The sequence below is a fragment of the Pteropus medius genome, unplaced genomic scaffold (genome assembly GCF_902729225.1).
Source record: "Pteropus medius unplaced genomic scaffold, Ma_sr-lr_union100, whole genome shotgun sequence".
In the NCBI taxonomy this organism is placed as follows: domain Eukaryota; kingdom Metazoa; phylum Chordata; class Mammalia; order Chiroptera; family Pteropodidae; genus Pteropus; species Pteropus medius.
Window position 1 is genome coordinate 8,287,053 of NW_024351729.1, and position 12,627 is coordinate 8,299,679.

Below are 12,627 nucleotides of genomic sequence, written 5' to 3' on the forward strand. Positions count from 1 at the left end.
ATACTGTGGGAAGACCGAGGAAATTAAACTTTTTTAATCTTATTGATTCTTATTTCTTTCATTCCATCTGTTTCCTTGGCATGGTGAAGGGGGTGACGATCAACGCAGAGTAAGTCAGCTCTGTCAGTCAGAAGATAGAAGCTGACAAACCAGACACAGGCTTGGGAAGGCCTTCCACGAGGGGAAGAATCTGTGCCAGATGACAGGACTCACAGAGAGTCTGACAAAATGTTGCAGACAATCAGGAAGAGTCTGATCCAGATTTCATAGATAATAAGCAGGCTCTTTTCTGTGTGCATGCGCATAGATTTGAATATTTCTGGTAAAGTGCCTCATTTTTGCATAGAACAGAAAGTATATCACAGGAAAAAAATATAATAAAGGGGCAAGAAGAAGGGTCAAAAATAAAAGAAAAACAAACAACTAAATTGATAGTATAGAAATCTTCAATATTTTGAATCCATAGAGTATAATATAATAACATGAGAGGAAAATGCTTCAGAAGTTAATATTTCTAATATTACTAGAGTGAAAATACATTGGAATTTCAGGAGTTTTCTATAGTTTAGGACCTTCTTTAAAATCATACAGCATTCATTCAGTTGATGTTCCATCATAAAGAGCACATTGTATAAGGTGATCTCTAACATAAACTGTAAGATAGCCATAAAAAAATGATGATTTTGTGCACAAAAGAATCGGAATCAGATCACTAGTCAGTCTTGTGATTAATTTCTATAAAGATATATAGATTCCATTTATCCTCGTGAAGAGCTTCATGCAAAAGGGCTTCTACTCTGACAGAGAAAAGACTAAAATGGAAAAGCAGTTCATCAAAGAAATTCATTTTGTTGGGAGCCAAGAGATCCATATATGGCAAGGCTGGAAAGTGAATCAGTTTTACCATTTTGTTGCTCCCCACACTCCCCCACTCCCTTGCCAATTAAGCTACTATCATCAACAAAAGGCATAATGTTATCTCTTCACCTGCTTTCTCCTGGACTTGAAGACTCTCATCAAAACAGACTAGAGATATCAAAAACTGTAATCCTCTAAAAGCACAAGACTGACTTTAAAAATCCACATGCAAATAATTTGATTGTAAAACCTTTTGGACTCAACCCTTGTAATTCAACCAGTATGGTTGAATTATGTCCCTCGAAAAAAGAAAAAAATGTATATGTTGGCGTCTCAACCCCCAGTACCTTAGAATGTGACCTTATTTGAAGACAGGGTTTTATAGAGGTGGTAAAATGAAAATGAGGTCATTAGGATGGGCCCTAATCCAATATGACTGATGTCCTTATAAAAAGGGGGAAATTTGGACATAGAGAGTGGTACTGCATAGAGGGGATGCCATATGAAGAGACACAGAGAGAACTTGGTTATCCATCAGCCAAGGAGAGAGATCTGGAAGAGCTCCTTCCCTCACAGCCTTAAAGGAACCAACCCTGCCAATACCTTGACTTTAGATTTCTAACTTTCTGAACTGTGAGACAATATGCACCTATTGTTTAAGGCACCCAGTTTGTGGTACTTTGTTATGGTGTCCTAGCAAATAAATTAGATTTTAGAATCTGGAAGTAGAGTGCTTCTGTAATAAATAGCTAAAAATGTAGAAGTCCCTTGGAATTGGATAATGAGTAGAAGCTGAAAGAGTTTTCAGGTACATAAAAGAAAAATCCTAGAATGCCTTGAAGAGAGTGTTGCTAGAAATGTGAATGTTAAAGGTGCTTTTGGAACATGTTAAAGAAAAGTAGAGGAAAGGTGGTCCTTCTTATAAAGCAGTGGAGGGTCGGCTGAACTGCGTTCTGTGGAATGGAAAGTAGAACTTATAAATGATGCACTTGAATATTTAGGTGAAGAGATTTCTAAGCAAAGTTTTGAAAGCACAGCCTGCTTTCTCCTTGCTTCTTAGAGTAAAATGCAAGAGGGAAGAGAAATATTGAAGAAACAAAAAGAATCACAACCTGAAGACTTAAAAAATACTCGGCCTATCCATGTTGCAAAAAATGAAAGCATGCTCTGGAGAAAACTCCAAGAATGTGGCTAGGCAACCATTCGCTAAAGAGATTAGGCATGTATCTTGCGGATCCAATCAACCATTTCAGCAGAAACAGCACCAGCCTGGACTGACAGGGACAGAACCAGGACAAAATGAAAGAATGCTGTCAGACCATTGGGACTCTATCAGCAGGAAGTGGGCTGATGGAGCTATTCAGCCATGAACATGTGTTAATGTTCAAGAAGGGAAAAGAATGACCTTAAGGGCTTTCCGGAACCTGGTGGCCACTACTACCATGGATCTAGAGGATAGGGGTGGGTGAAGGGCGGACTGTCTCCTCCTCAGCTCCAGAGGGCAGGGCCACCTCCTCCATTTAACATGGCAAAACTAGCCTCATGGACATTCTCAGCTCCCTTTCCTGACTTCCCTGTTTCTATGGTCTCACTTCCAGTAACCCAAGTTCAAACTGTGTCATCAGTGACTCCTTTCCATTTCTTCAGATTCAATTAGGACCTGGTTCTATTGATTTTTCCACTCCTCACAATCATTACTCTTGCTAAGGATCGTACTTTTAGTATGATAAAAAAAACAAAAAACATTCTTAACCAGTTTTATGACATTGTACAAAGAATTTTCTGTGGTTTATGTTTTTTAATCTTTGTAACAGTTCAGTGAAATGACTTGCTATTCATATTCTTTTTACAGGTAAAGAAATTGAGGCTCAGCAAGGTACCAAATGGCTATGTTTGCCCAAGATCACACAGTGATGGAGTGTCAGAGGAGGGACTTGAATCAGATCTTTCTAAGTCCTGAACCACATTCGGAATAACTGATACACTCCCTCCTTTAAAACATCTCTCATATTTGTTTCTTCCTTTCCATTCCCACTGTTACCAACCTCGGTTTCATAGTCCTTCACCCTTTTATTATGGCAAAAATCTCCTTACATTTCTCCCTACCTCCTGTCTCTCCTCTTTCCAACCTGTCTTTTTTTTTTTTTAATCTCATCAAAAAGAAAACTGTCTATAAGTCACCCCATAGCTCAAAAAACTTTCTGTGACTTCTCATTGCTGGTAGAATAAAGCCAAAATATCACAGACTGGCATTTCACAATATCTTTACTCATCATGCCACCTGTTAAAAATGTTGCCCATCCTAAACGCCCAGTCCTTTGTGAAATTTTATCTGTTAAACCTTTATCTGAGCATTTCACTTGGAAAAATGTTTTTCCTCCTTGAAATTCTACCATATGTAACATCATCTAAATCAACCTCAGGCTTAATATGTCGACCAGAGACTGAAATCATACCTTCCCTCAAAATTTCCTCTCCCAGTTTCCTGTCTACCTGCCAACTACTTAACATTCACTTAAAATTCTAATGCTGCCTTTGACTCCTCCTTCTTTTTATGTTGTCTGCTAGATTCTATTGTCTCTTCTGCCACTAAAGGTCTCTCATTCTTTCCTTTCCTTTTCATTGTCACTATATCAGTTCTCTTTTATGCTCTTTGGACTTGAGAACGAAAGAGAACTACCACTGAACTAAACATCTACCCCCAAATGAGCAAAGATTGATAGAACAGAGGGCCAGAGGAAGAGTCTCAGGAGAGAAATGATAACAGCTTATATGCAAAGATGTAGCCTAGAGAGAATGAAGAATAGAGAAAATAAAATATACATCAACTGGGGTTGGGGAATGAAGAGAAGGAGTAGCGACGGGAAGTGCTCGAAGATGAAGAATTTGAGGACAGAAACGAAGGTCCCAGAAAGGTGGCTGGGATTGTGAATCAGATCCCTTTAATTTACTTTTGGAAGATAAGAAAGTTTTCCACTCTTTTTTAAATCACAGTAGTTCCCCCATATCTGTGGGAAATACAATCCAAGCCTCCCAGTGGATGCCTGAAAACTGATGGTACTGAACCCCATATATATTACGTTTTTTTTCCTCTACATATGTACTTATGATAAAACTTAATTTATAAATTAGGCATAGTAAGAGATTAACACGAATAACTAATAAAATAGAGCAATTATAACAATATACTGTAATAAAAGTTATGTGAATGTGACACATCTAGTAAAATAAGAGTTACTTGACCCCGGCATTGCGATACCACAGCAGTCAATCTGATAACCCAGATGGCTACGGGGTGACTAACAGGTGGGGAGCTTCTACAGCATGTAGATGATGGACAAAGGGATGATTCATGTCCAGGGTGGAGCGGAGCAGGATGGCACGAGATTTCATTAGAATGATGTGCAATTTAAAACTTATGATTTGTCGATTTCTAGAATTTCCCATATTAATATTTTTAGATCATAGCTGACCATGAGTAACTGAAATCTAGAAAGCAAAACTGAGGATAAGGAGTGGGGCTACTGTATATTTTGACTGTTAATGCTACGCTCTTCTGACATAGCTGTCTTCTCTGAAGGTGGATAGTTTTTTTAAGCACTACCTTCTCTACAACTCAACTCTCAAATGTCTACTAAAACTACTCTGCATGACATTTGAAACTCTGAACCAATGGCTCCAACCCACTGCCCCTGCCGCCCTCACCCCGGGTCCTATCACTGTGCTCCACCAATCGTTTTCCTCTCCATGTGTCTTCACCCATGCTTCTCTCCCTCTGAAACTGCCCGTCTCCAACCCTGCCTCTCAAAATCCTCTGCATTCTTCAGGTCCTAAGGAAAATGCCATCTGTATGATTCATCTGGAAATGCTCCTGCTCCTCCTTTGAACACAAACAATACTTTGTTTTTTATCTTTTTAACCGTGTTTCTTTTCTAGCCCTGCTTGTCTCAAATTGGAATATTTACCCATCTACCTTCTCACCAAAATGTGCACAGCCCTGAAAGTAAGAACTATGCTTTGCTTATCTTGATATATCTAACCAGATATCTTACACATAGTAGATAAGTAGATACCCTATACATATTTACCAAAGCAAATGGCATTTAATCCCACTGGCCTTCTTTATTTTTGCCCTGTCAGGCAAGGAGGTGAGTTGTCCGCAAGGTTTTTGTATGGGAAAGCTTCTCATGGAAAATCTTAGCCTCTTTGTTATAGATGAAGCATCAATTAAAAAGCACAAAGTGACACAGTCTGAACCTAGAATATATCCTGGGGCCCAGACCAAAGAAAGAGACAAATTTAAAGTTGTACAAACCAACAGTGGGAGGACCGTCTATACTTAGTGACTAGTCTGTCAGAGTGAAAAACCTCAAGTGGGTTGTAAATATAGGGTTGATTCTTTGGGAGATTTTTCTTCTATTTGCTGATTCAGCTCCTACAATCAAGAGATTTTGTTGTTGTTCAATTTTACTTAAGGCAGACTAAATCAACTGATTCCATGTTTATTTCTGATTTTTGGTTTTTTTTTTTCACCTTGGCTAACCTCTGTTTTACAAGGGCCTTTCAGTTTTAATGATCAGAAATATGCTTTTATCCTTTTTATATTTTTAAAGTCATCTACTTCTTTGCTTATATCTTCTATGGAAATCCAACTAATTTGTTACAAATGTGATTTTTTTATTTTTAAATTTGCAGGAATCCACAAGCCTTCTAACATTCTGGCTCATGATAGTGATGGATTTTATTCCCAGCGTTCATTAGTGTCCACTGTGAATTCATGTCTATGCAACATGTAGATGACTCACTGGTTGGTACCAAATGGTTGTTTAACATTTTACATTCTTAAATATACCATTGTAACTCCTTTCATGATTCTTGTTCTCTAGAAATAGAAAGTAATATTGAAGGTATATCTTTCAAGGGACTGCTCATTTCAGAAAATCCAGATGATCCAGTGTTTATTTATGTACGATGACCTTAAATGGGGAAATTAACAAAACAACAATGATTAAAGTTTCCCAAGCCTTCCCAAGCAGAGCTTTTACAGGCTTTCTTCTAGAGCTACATGACATGGTCATTAGGCATTTAGGGGAATAATTATAAGAGTAGACAAAGCAGACCAGCACTCCCTGCTGCTGAAGGTCTAGGCCCAAAAAAGAAAGAAAAGAAAAGGAAGAGCCCTTTTGGGTGGACCATATATTAATCATCAGCAATCTATGTTCTTGTTGAACAATTGTTGACTTTCCTACCCTTCACCCAATCCCCCAATAACAATCTTCCAAACCTAAGACTCTGTCTTTGACAATTTATCCCTATTGCAGGCACCCACATATGACACACACATACACACATTCACACAAGTTTTTCTTTCATATTTGGATTTGCAGAAGGGTCAGAGGAAAAGGAAAGACTTAAAAAAAAAAAAACCTTCAGTAAGTTTGATCTAAACAAAATGGTTATTCAAATGGGTCCCCTACTAATTTCACAAAGATGCGTGATAATATCCAACATATGGCTTTAACTATGTTTTTTAATATTAGAAATTGAATGCACATTTTAAGACACAAGTTTTGCTGATATGCTGTTGATAATATAGGAGAACTATTTTCCATTTGTTTCTAATTATCTTAAAGACAGCCTGGGGATCATTTACTCATGGTTTAAGAGCACTCAGATAAGTCCGCAGATGCGACAGGCGGGCATGTGTGTCAGCTACTGCAGTGGGGCTGCGTGAGGGTGGCTTAGCCAAGACTATCCTCTTAAGTCTGAAACCACTAGATACGGTTCCTAAGGTCAACCAGTACTGAAAAAATAAAATCCTTCTTTTGTCAACATTCTTAGGGTGTGGGCTCTGGAGCCAGACTGCCTGGCTCCACCATTGAGCTAGCTGGGTGACCTTGAGCAAGTTAGTTAACCTCTCCTTGCCTCAATTTCCTCATCTGGAAAATGGGGATGTGCCTACATCATATGGCCATATCATGAAGATTAAAACACCCAGAATGTTGCTCAGAACATAGAAAGCACTTGATAATTCATCTGGACCCAGTGTAGTTTTGCTTCATCTCTCTCTGCCTCCCCATCCCTAACTCCTTTCCCTGAACCTTGCCAGTAAGATTTCCTCCAGTTCTTCCAACATATTCTCCCTCATTCTCCTGGAGCATTTTCTCCTCTTCTGGCTAACTCACACTCCTCCTCCAAATCTCAGGGCAGATGGCACTCCCTCCAGTCTGAGTTAAGTGGTCCTCACTTATATGCTCGCAGCTCTCTGGATTTCTCCTAGTATGCTGTGTATAACACATCATTTTAATGCTCATTTATATACCCCACTGGACAATAAACTCTGAGTCAGGAATTAAATGTTTTGTTCAGTGTTGCAATCTCTCCTTGCAATTGCTTTGCACTGAAACTAACTGGATTTTTTTTTTTGAACTAGAAAAAAAAATTTTCTTTAGTGTACCCACCTAGAGTAGATAACAATGCAGAGGAAGTGGGGGAGAATTACATGCTTACTCAAGAGCATTTTTAATTATAATTCTTCTTGAGAGTTGATGAACCCTTTCAATCTGAAAATTCAAGTGTTTCTTCAGCTCAGGGATTTATTCTTTGCACATACGCACAAGTTCATACACACCTGTATGGTCCTACACATGTACACACTCTTCATTTCCATTTCTCCCCTATTCTCCTTCAGTAATGATTATTGTTTACTTACTAGATCTCCTAGATTTGTTTTATTTATTATCCCATCTTTTCAGTCATGATTTTCATTTCTTTCACTTTATTTCTTTGCTATGTGTTTGAAATTGCTTCCCTATTTGATCTTACAGATCGCTTGGTGGCATAGATTCTTCTTTCCCTTCCACTTGTGAATTGTTTTAATTTGAAAATTATGGTTTGATTGTTCTCATCATTTCCTAAAGTATTGCTAAAACATTTTCAATTTTTGTTTTGTTTTATTTTTCAAGTTCTGTTCTACTTCTTTAAATCTTCCTCCACACATGGCAGCTCAGTCTGTCTTCTTCAAGTAACTGAGACCCCTTTGCTGGCTCCTATCAGTTCACGTCATGGAGTGGGTCCATCAGTAGCATGCAGCTCAGGCTTCTGGAGTCCGGGGCAGTGCTAGACTGGCAGGCTGTGAGAGAGAAGGTTGGAATGTCTTCTCCAGGAGACTGATCATGCAGTGCCAGCAGCCAACTAGGGCCTCTGCACTGAGAGCAGGGGTCTCATCCAGCAGCAATAGGATCTGCTTTCTCCTCCCCCGGCTCCAATGGCAAGTCTCCCCACCTCCAGCGGCACTAGAAACATTGGCTCTCTGCATCTGCGACAATTCCTCTCCAGGTCCGGATCCCAGGCCTGAGGAGGTCCAGTTTCCAACAACCTGAGTATATCATGTAGAGTTCCCAGAGGTAGATGGAGGACATGGGCATGTGTTCAGGCTGCCATCTCCCATATTTTATTTTAAAATTATCTGAGGAGATGAAAATTGGGGAGGACTATGACAAGCCTTTTATATTAAAGAAACATTTTTTGCACTCAAAAATGTTGGAATGCTCAAAGTTAGCCAATTAGGAGCAATTTCCAATTTTTTAAGAAAAAACTACAAAATCAAAACTTCTCTGAAGTTTAATAAGATATCCTGTAAGATACCCAAATTCATATGGGAAAAATTAGCCTCAAAGCTTGATGTACTCTTTGAAATATAGCATGGCTGTCCCTGAAACACCGAATATCAATGCGGTGTAGTGATTAAGAACATAGACTCAGGGTTTGTTACTTATCATCATTGCCTCAGTCTCATTATCTGTGAGACGGGGTTCATAATAGTACTTACCTCACATAGTTTTGTGAAGGTTAAATGAGTCGATATTTGAAAAGTGCTTAGAATAGTACCTGGCGTATAATAAATACATGTTTGTTAAATAAAATTAACTAAAATAAAATGAATCCGAGATCAGCGTTTAAAGCTGCAAACACTGTAGGGAATTTTTAATATACAGAATATCATTGAATTTTTTATCTTTAAAAAATATCTTTGTCATCAAAATGGGTTCACCACTGCCTATTTTTTAATTTATTTTTTAACATTTTATTGTAATTTCTTTTCACTTACAGTTGACATACAATATCATTTTATATTAGTTTCAGGTGTACGGCATAGTGGTTAGAGATTTATATAACTTAGGAAGTGATCTCCCTGATTGGTCTAGTGCCCACCTGGCACCATGCATAGTTATTACAATATCATTGACTATATTCCCTATGCTGTACTTTACATCTCATGACTAGTTTGTAACTACCAATTTGTACTTCTTAATCCCTTTATCTTTTCACCCAGCTCCCAACCCCCTCCCATCTGGCAACCATCAGTTTGTTCTCTTTATCTATGAGGCTGTTTCTGTTTTGTTTGTTCATTTATTTTGTTCTTTAGATTCCACATATAAGTGAGATCATATGTTATTTGTCTTTCTCTGTCTGACTTATTTCACTTAACATAATACCCTCTAGGTCCATCCATGTGGTCTCAAATTGTAAGATTTGCGACAGCAAATATTCCATCCAATGGTCTATTGATGGGTACTTAAGTTGCTTCCATATCTTGGCTATTGTAAATAATGCTGCAATGAGTATAGAAGTGCATGTATCTTTTTGAATCAGTGTTTTCGATTTCTTTGGATAAATACCCAGAAGTGGAATTGCTGAGTCATAAGGTAGTTCAATTTTTTAAGTTTTTGAGAAACCTCCATACTGTTTGCCATAGTAGCTGTTCCAATGCCAACAACGCACAAGGATTGACTTTTCTCCACATCCTCACCAATACTTGTTTGATTTGTTGATGATAGCCATTCTGCCAGGTATTAGGTGATATCTCACTGTGGTTTAAAATAGCATTTCTCTGATGATTAGTGATATTGAGCATTTTTTCATATGTCTATTAGCTATCTATATGTCTTCTTTGGAGAAATTCTATTCAGGTCTTCTGCCTATTTTTAAGTGGATTGTTTGTTTTTTTTAATGTTGAGTTATGTGAGTTCTTTATAAATTTTGGATATTAACCTCTTATCTGATGTATAACTGGTATATATCTTCTCTCAATAGGTTAGGCTGTCTATTCCTCTTATTGATCATTTCCTTTACTGTACAAAAACTTTTTGATACAGTTCCATTTGTTTATTTTTTGTTTTCCTTGCCCAAGGAGATATATTAGAAAAAAATGTTACTAAGAGCAATGTCAGAGAGTTTACTGCCTATGTTTTCTTCTAGGAGTTTTATGGTTCTGGGTCTTACATTTAAGTCTTTAGCCCATTTTGAGTTTACTCTTGTATATGGTGACAAAAGGTGGTCTTGTTTCATTTATTTGCATGTATCTGTCCCAGTTGTCCCAAAACCATTTATTGAATAGACTGTCTTTACCTCATTATATATTCTTCCCTCCTTTGTCATAGATTGACCATACAGGCACTTCTGTGCTCTCTATTCTTTACCACTACTTATTTAAAAATAATTCTCTGATAGATGCAGCAAGGATTATGGCATTATAGGCAGTCCTAGAATGCCAAGAGTTTCCAATGAGAAGAAAGACAAGGAAAGAAGTGAATATTTTTACTTTACAATATTTACTTGAGGCATATGTTTTCATATGAACTCTGCTACTTTCAATTTTATGGTAGAATAACATAGTTATTGCTATTTATTAGCTAATATTAGAAATAGCGTAAAGTCATGTTTTAGAGATCTGTATGTCCTCAAGACTCAGTAGAGGTATATTTTACACTCAGGAAGGTTGAAATGCTCAAAGTGAAAACCAATTAGAAGCAACTTCCAATTACTAAGAGAAAAACTACAAAATTAAGCATGCCCATTTTTTAGTGTGCCCCACACATTCACACAGTTGCTCAGTTAGATTCTAACAGAAATGTACATGCCAATGAACCATTTTGCTGTCCCTTTCCTACCTCTGAGGTCACAAAGATCAGACGAGGAGAAAATATTAGCATCTGAACAATGACAGAAATTCCAAAAGTCATGGCAATTAAAAACTTTTATAATAATAAATAATAAAAGCTAACATTTTTTATTGTATCTTGATAATCATTTAAATGCACTATTTCATTTGATTTTCTAATTAGGGTTTCGTATTTTATTTCTCCAATTACCACTTAGCTCTTAGGTTAGCTATGTCTTTTCCATTCCTAAAGGTCAGGAAACAAAAGAACTGAGTCCATTTAGTTCAGTTTTAATAAATTCGATGAACCAAATGACAACAGAAGTTTGGGATAAAAATGTGTTTCTGATCCATGCAGAAGAGGATGTTAAGTGGCACAGCATAAATAGTTGACTATGATCCACTGAATAAGCTTCAATCAGCTGAATAATTCACGCAAAACATTCAGCTTGATCCAGACAACCAAGGACAATGTGGGATTTCATCCTACTTGATCCAGAGTGGAAGCAGAGACTCATTATATTTATCATCAGCCTTCTATGTTACTTAATGTCATGTGGAATCTAGTTCAAAGATAATCATCCAGTAACATTTTTTAAGAGCAGCTGAGGCTCATGCATTGGAGAGAAAACAAATGTATATGACACGCAGAGCCAGGGAGGAGGTTGAGTCAACCGCAAATTTGGATTTTCAAATCTACACCATTGCCCAGGTCCTGACCCTAACCTTCTGTCTCCCACTGGCAAAGAGAATCAGAGCATTCTGCCTCACATAACACGAGAAGCCACTCTGCTGTGCGAAATCCCCATCAATTTTGCAGAGGTTTTCTGCCATCATCATAGTCCAGGTAGGCAGTTGTCACAAAGCATTAGAGCTGAAAGAGGCTGACAGCATAACTGCAGGCGAGCTCCGGGCTCAGCCCGGTCCAGCACCTGCCGCCTGCTCAGGCAGGAGTGTCCTCTGTCAAGACACAGCCTGGCAAGAGGCTTCAGGAATCACTTTGTATCAGTGCCCTTCATTGACAGCACACTGGAGGGCAGCCTGTCTAGCAAAAGCAGGACAGAAACCTTTGCCAGCCACCTGCCTGCCCCCATATGGTGGCCATTTAAAAACTCGTCACTTTTATAAAGAAGCTCTCGAATTATTCATTCATCAAGGGCAGTTTTGACTGGCCCAACTGCCTCAATGCATGATCTCCTGATTCTGTGATTTGAAGAGCTTAATTTGGATGTTACTAAGGGAGAGGTTGCTTAAGTACACCTGGGTGAGCAAGTCAAGTCCATTCTACGTTCTGGGCTCTTGCTGACACCCCCGATGCCCAAGGAGGGTATTCCTGAGGATCAAGAGTGACTTCATACACAGGTGGAGTCCAATGACAAGCCCAGGAGCCTCCCTCCCAGCCCATGAAGGAAGCGTTTGAGCAAACTGTTAATAGGGGAACAAGAGGGGAGACTCTGTTCAGAAACCATAATGAAAATGAAAGGCACCTGAATGTTCGCCCAAGAGATCAACAGATATCAGAAAATTTAACAATGGAAGTGTACTTTAAAGGGGCCCAGAAATCCATTACTACTTGCATACCTGTCAAAATTCTATTAATATATATTTTTTAATTAGATTCATGAGATAATGTAGGTATATGGCCACATTTCAATGGACATGCCGAAATTTTCTTCTGACTACCCCCCCATTATCATTTAAACTCCGCGAGATTAGGGGGACTTGTCTGTCTTATATACCATTGTAACAACAAGGCCTAAACAGTACTTGACATAGAGGAGGTGCTCAATAAAATTTAGTAGAAAAATTGAACAAATAAATGCAAA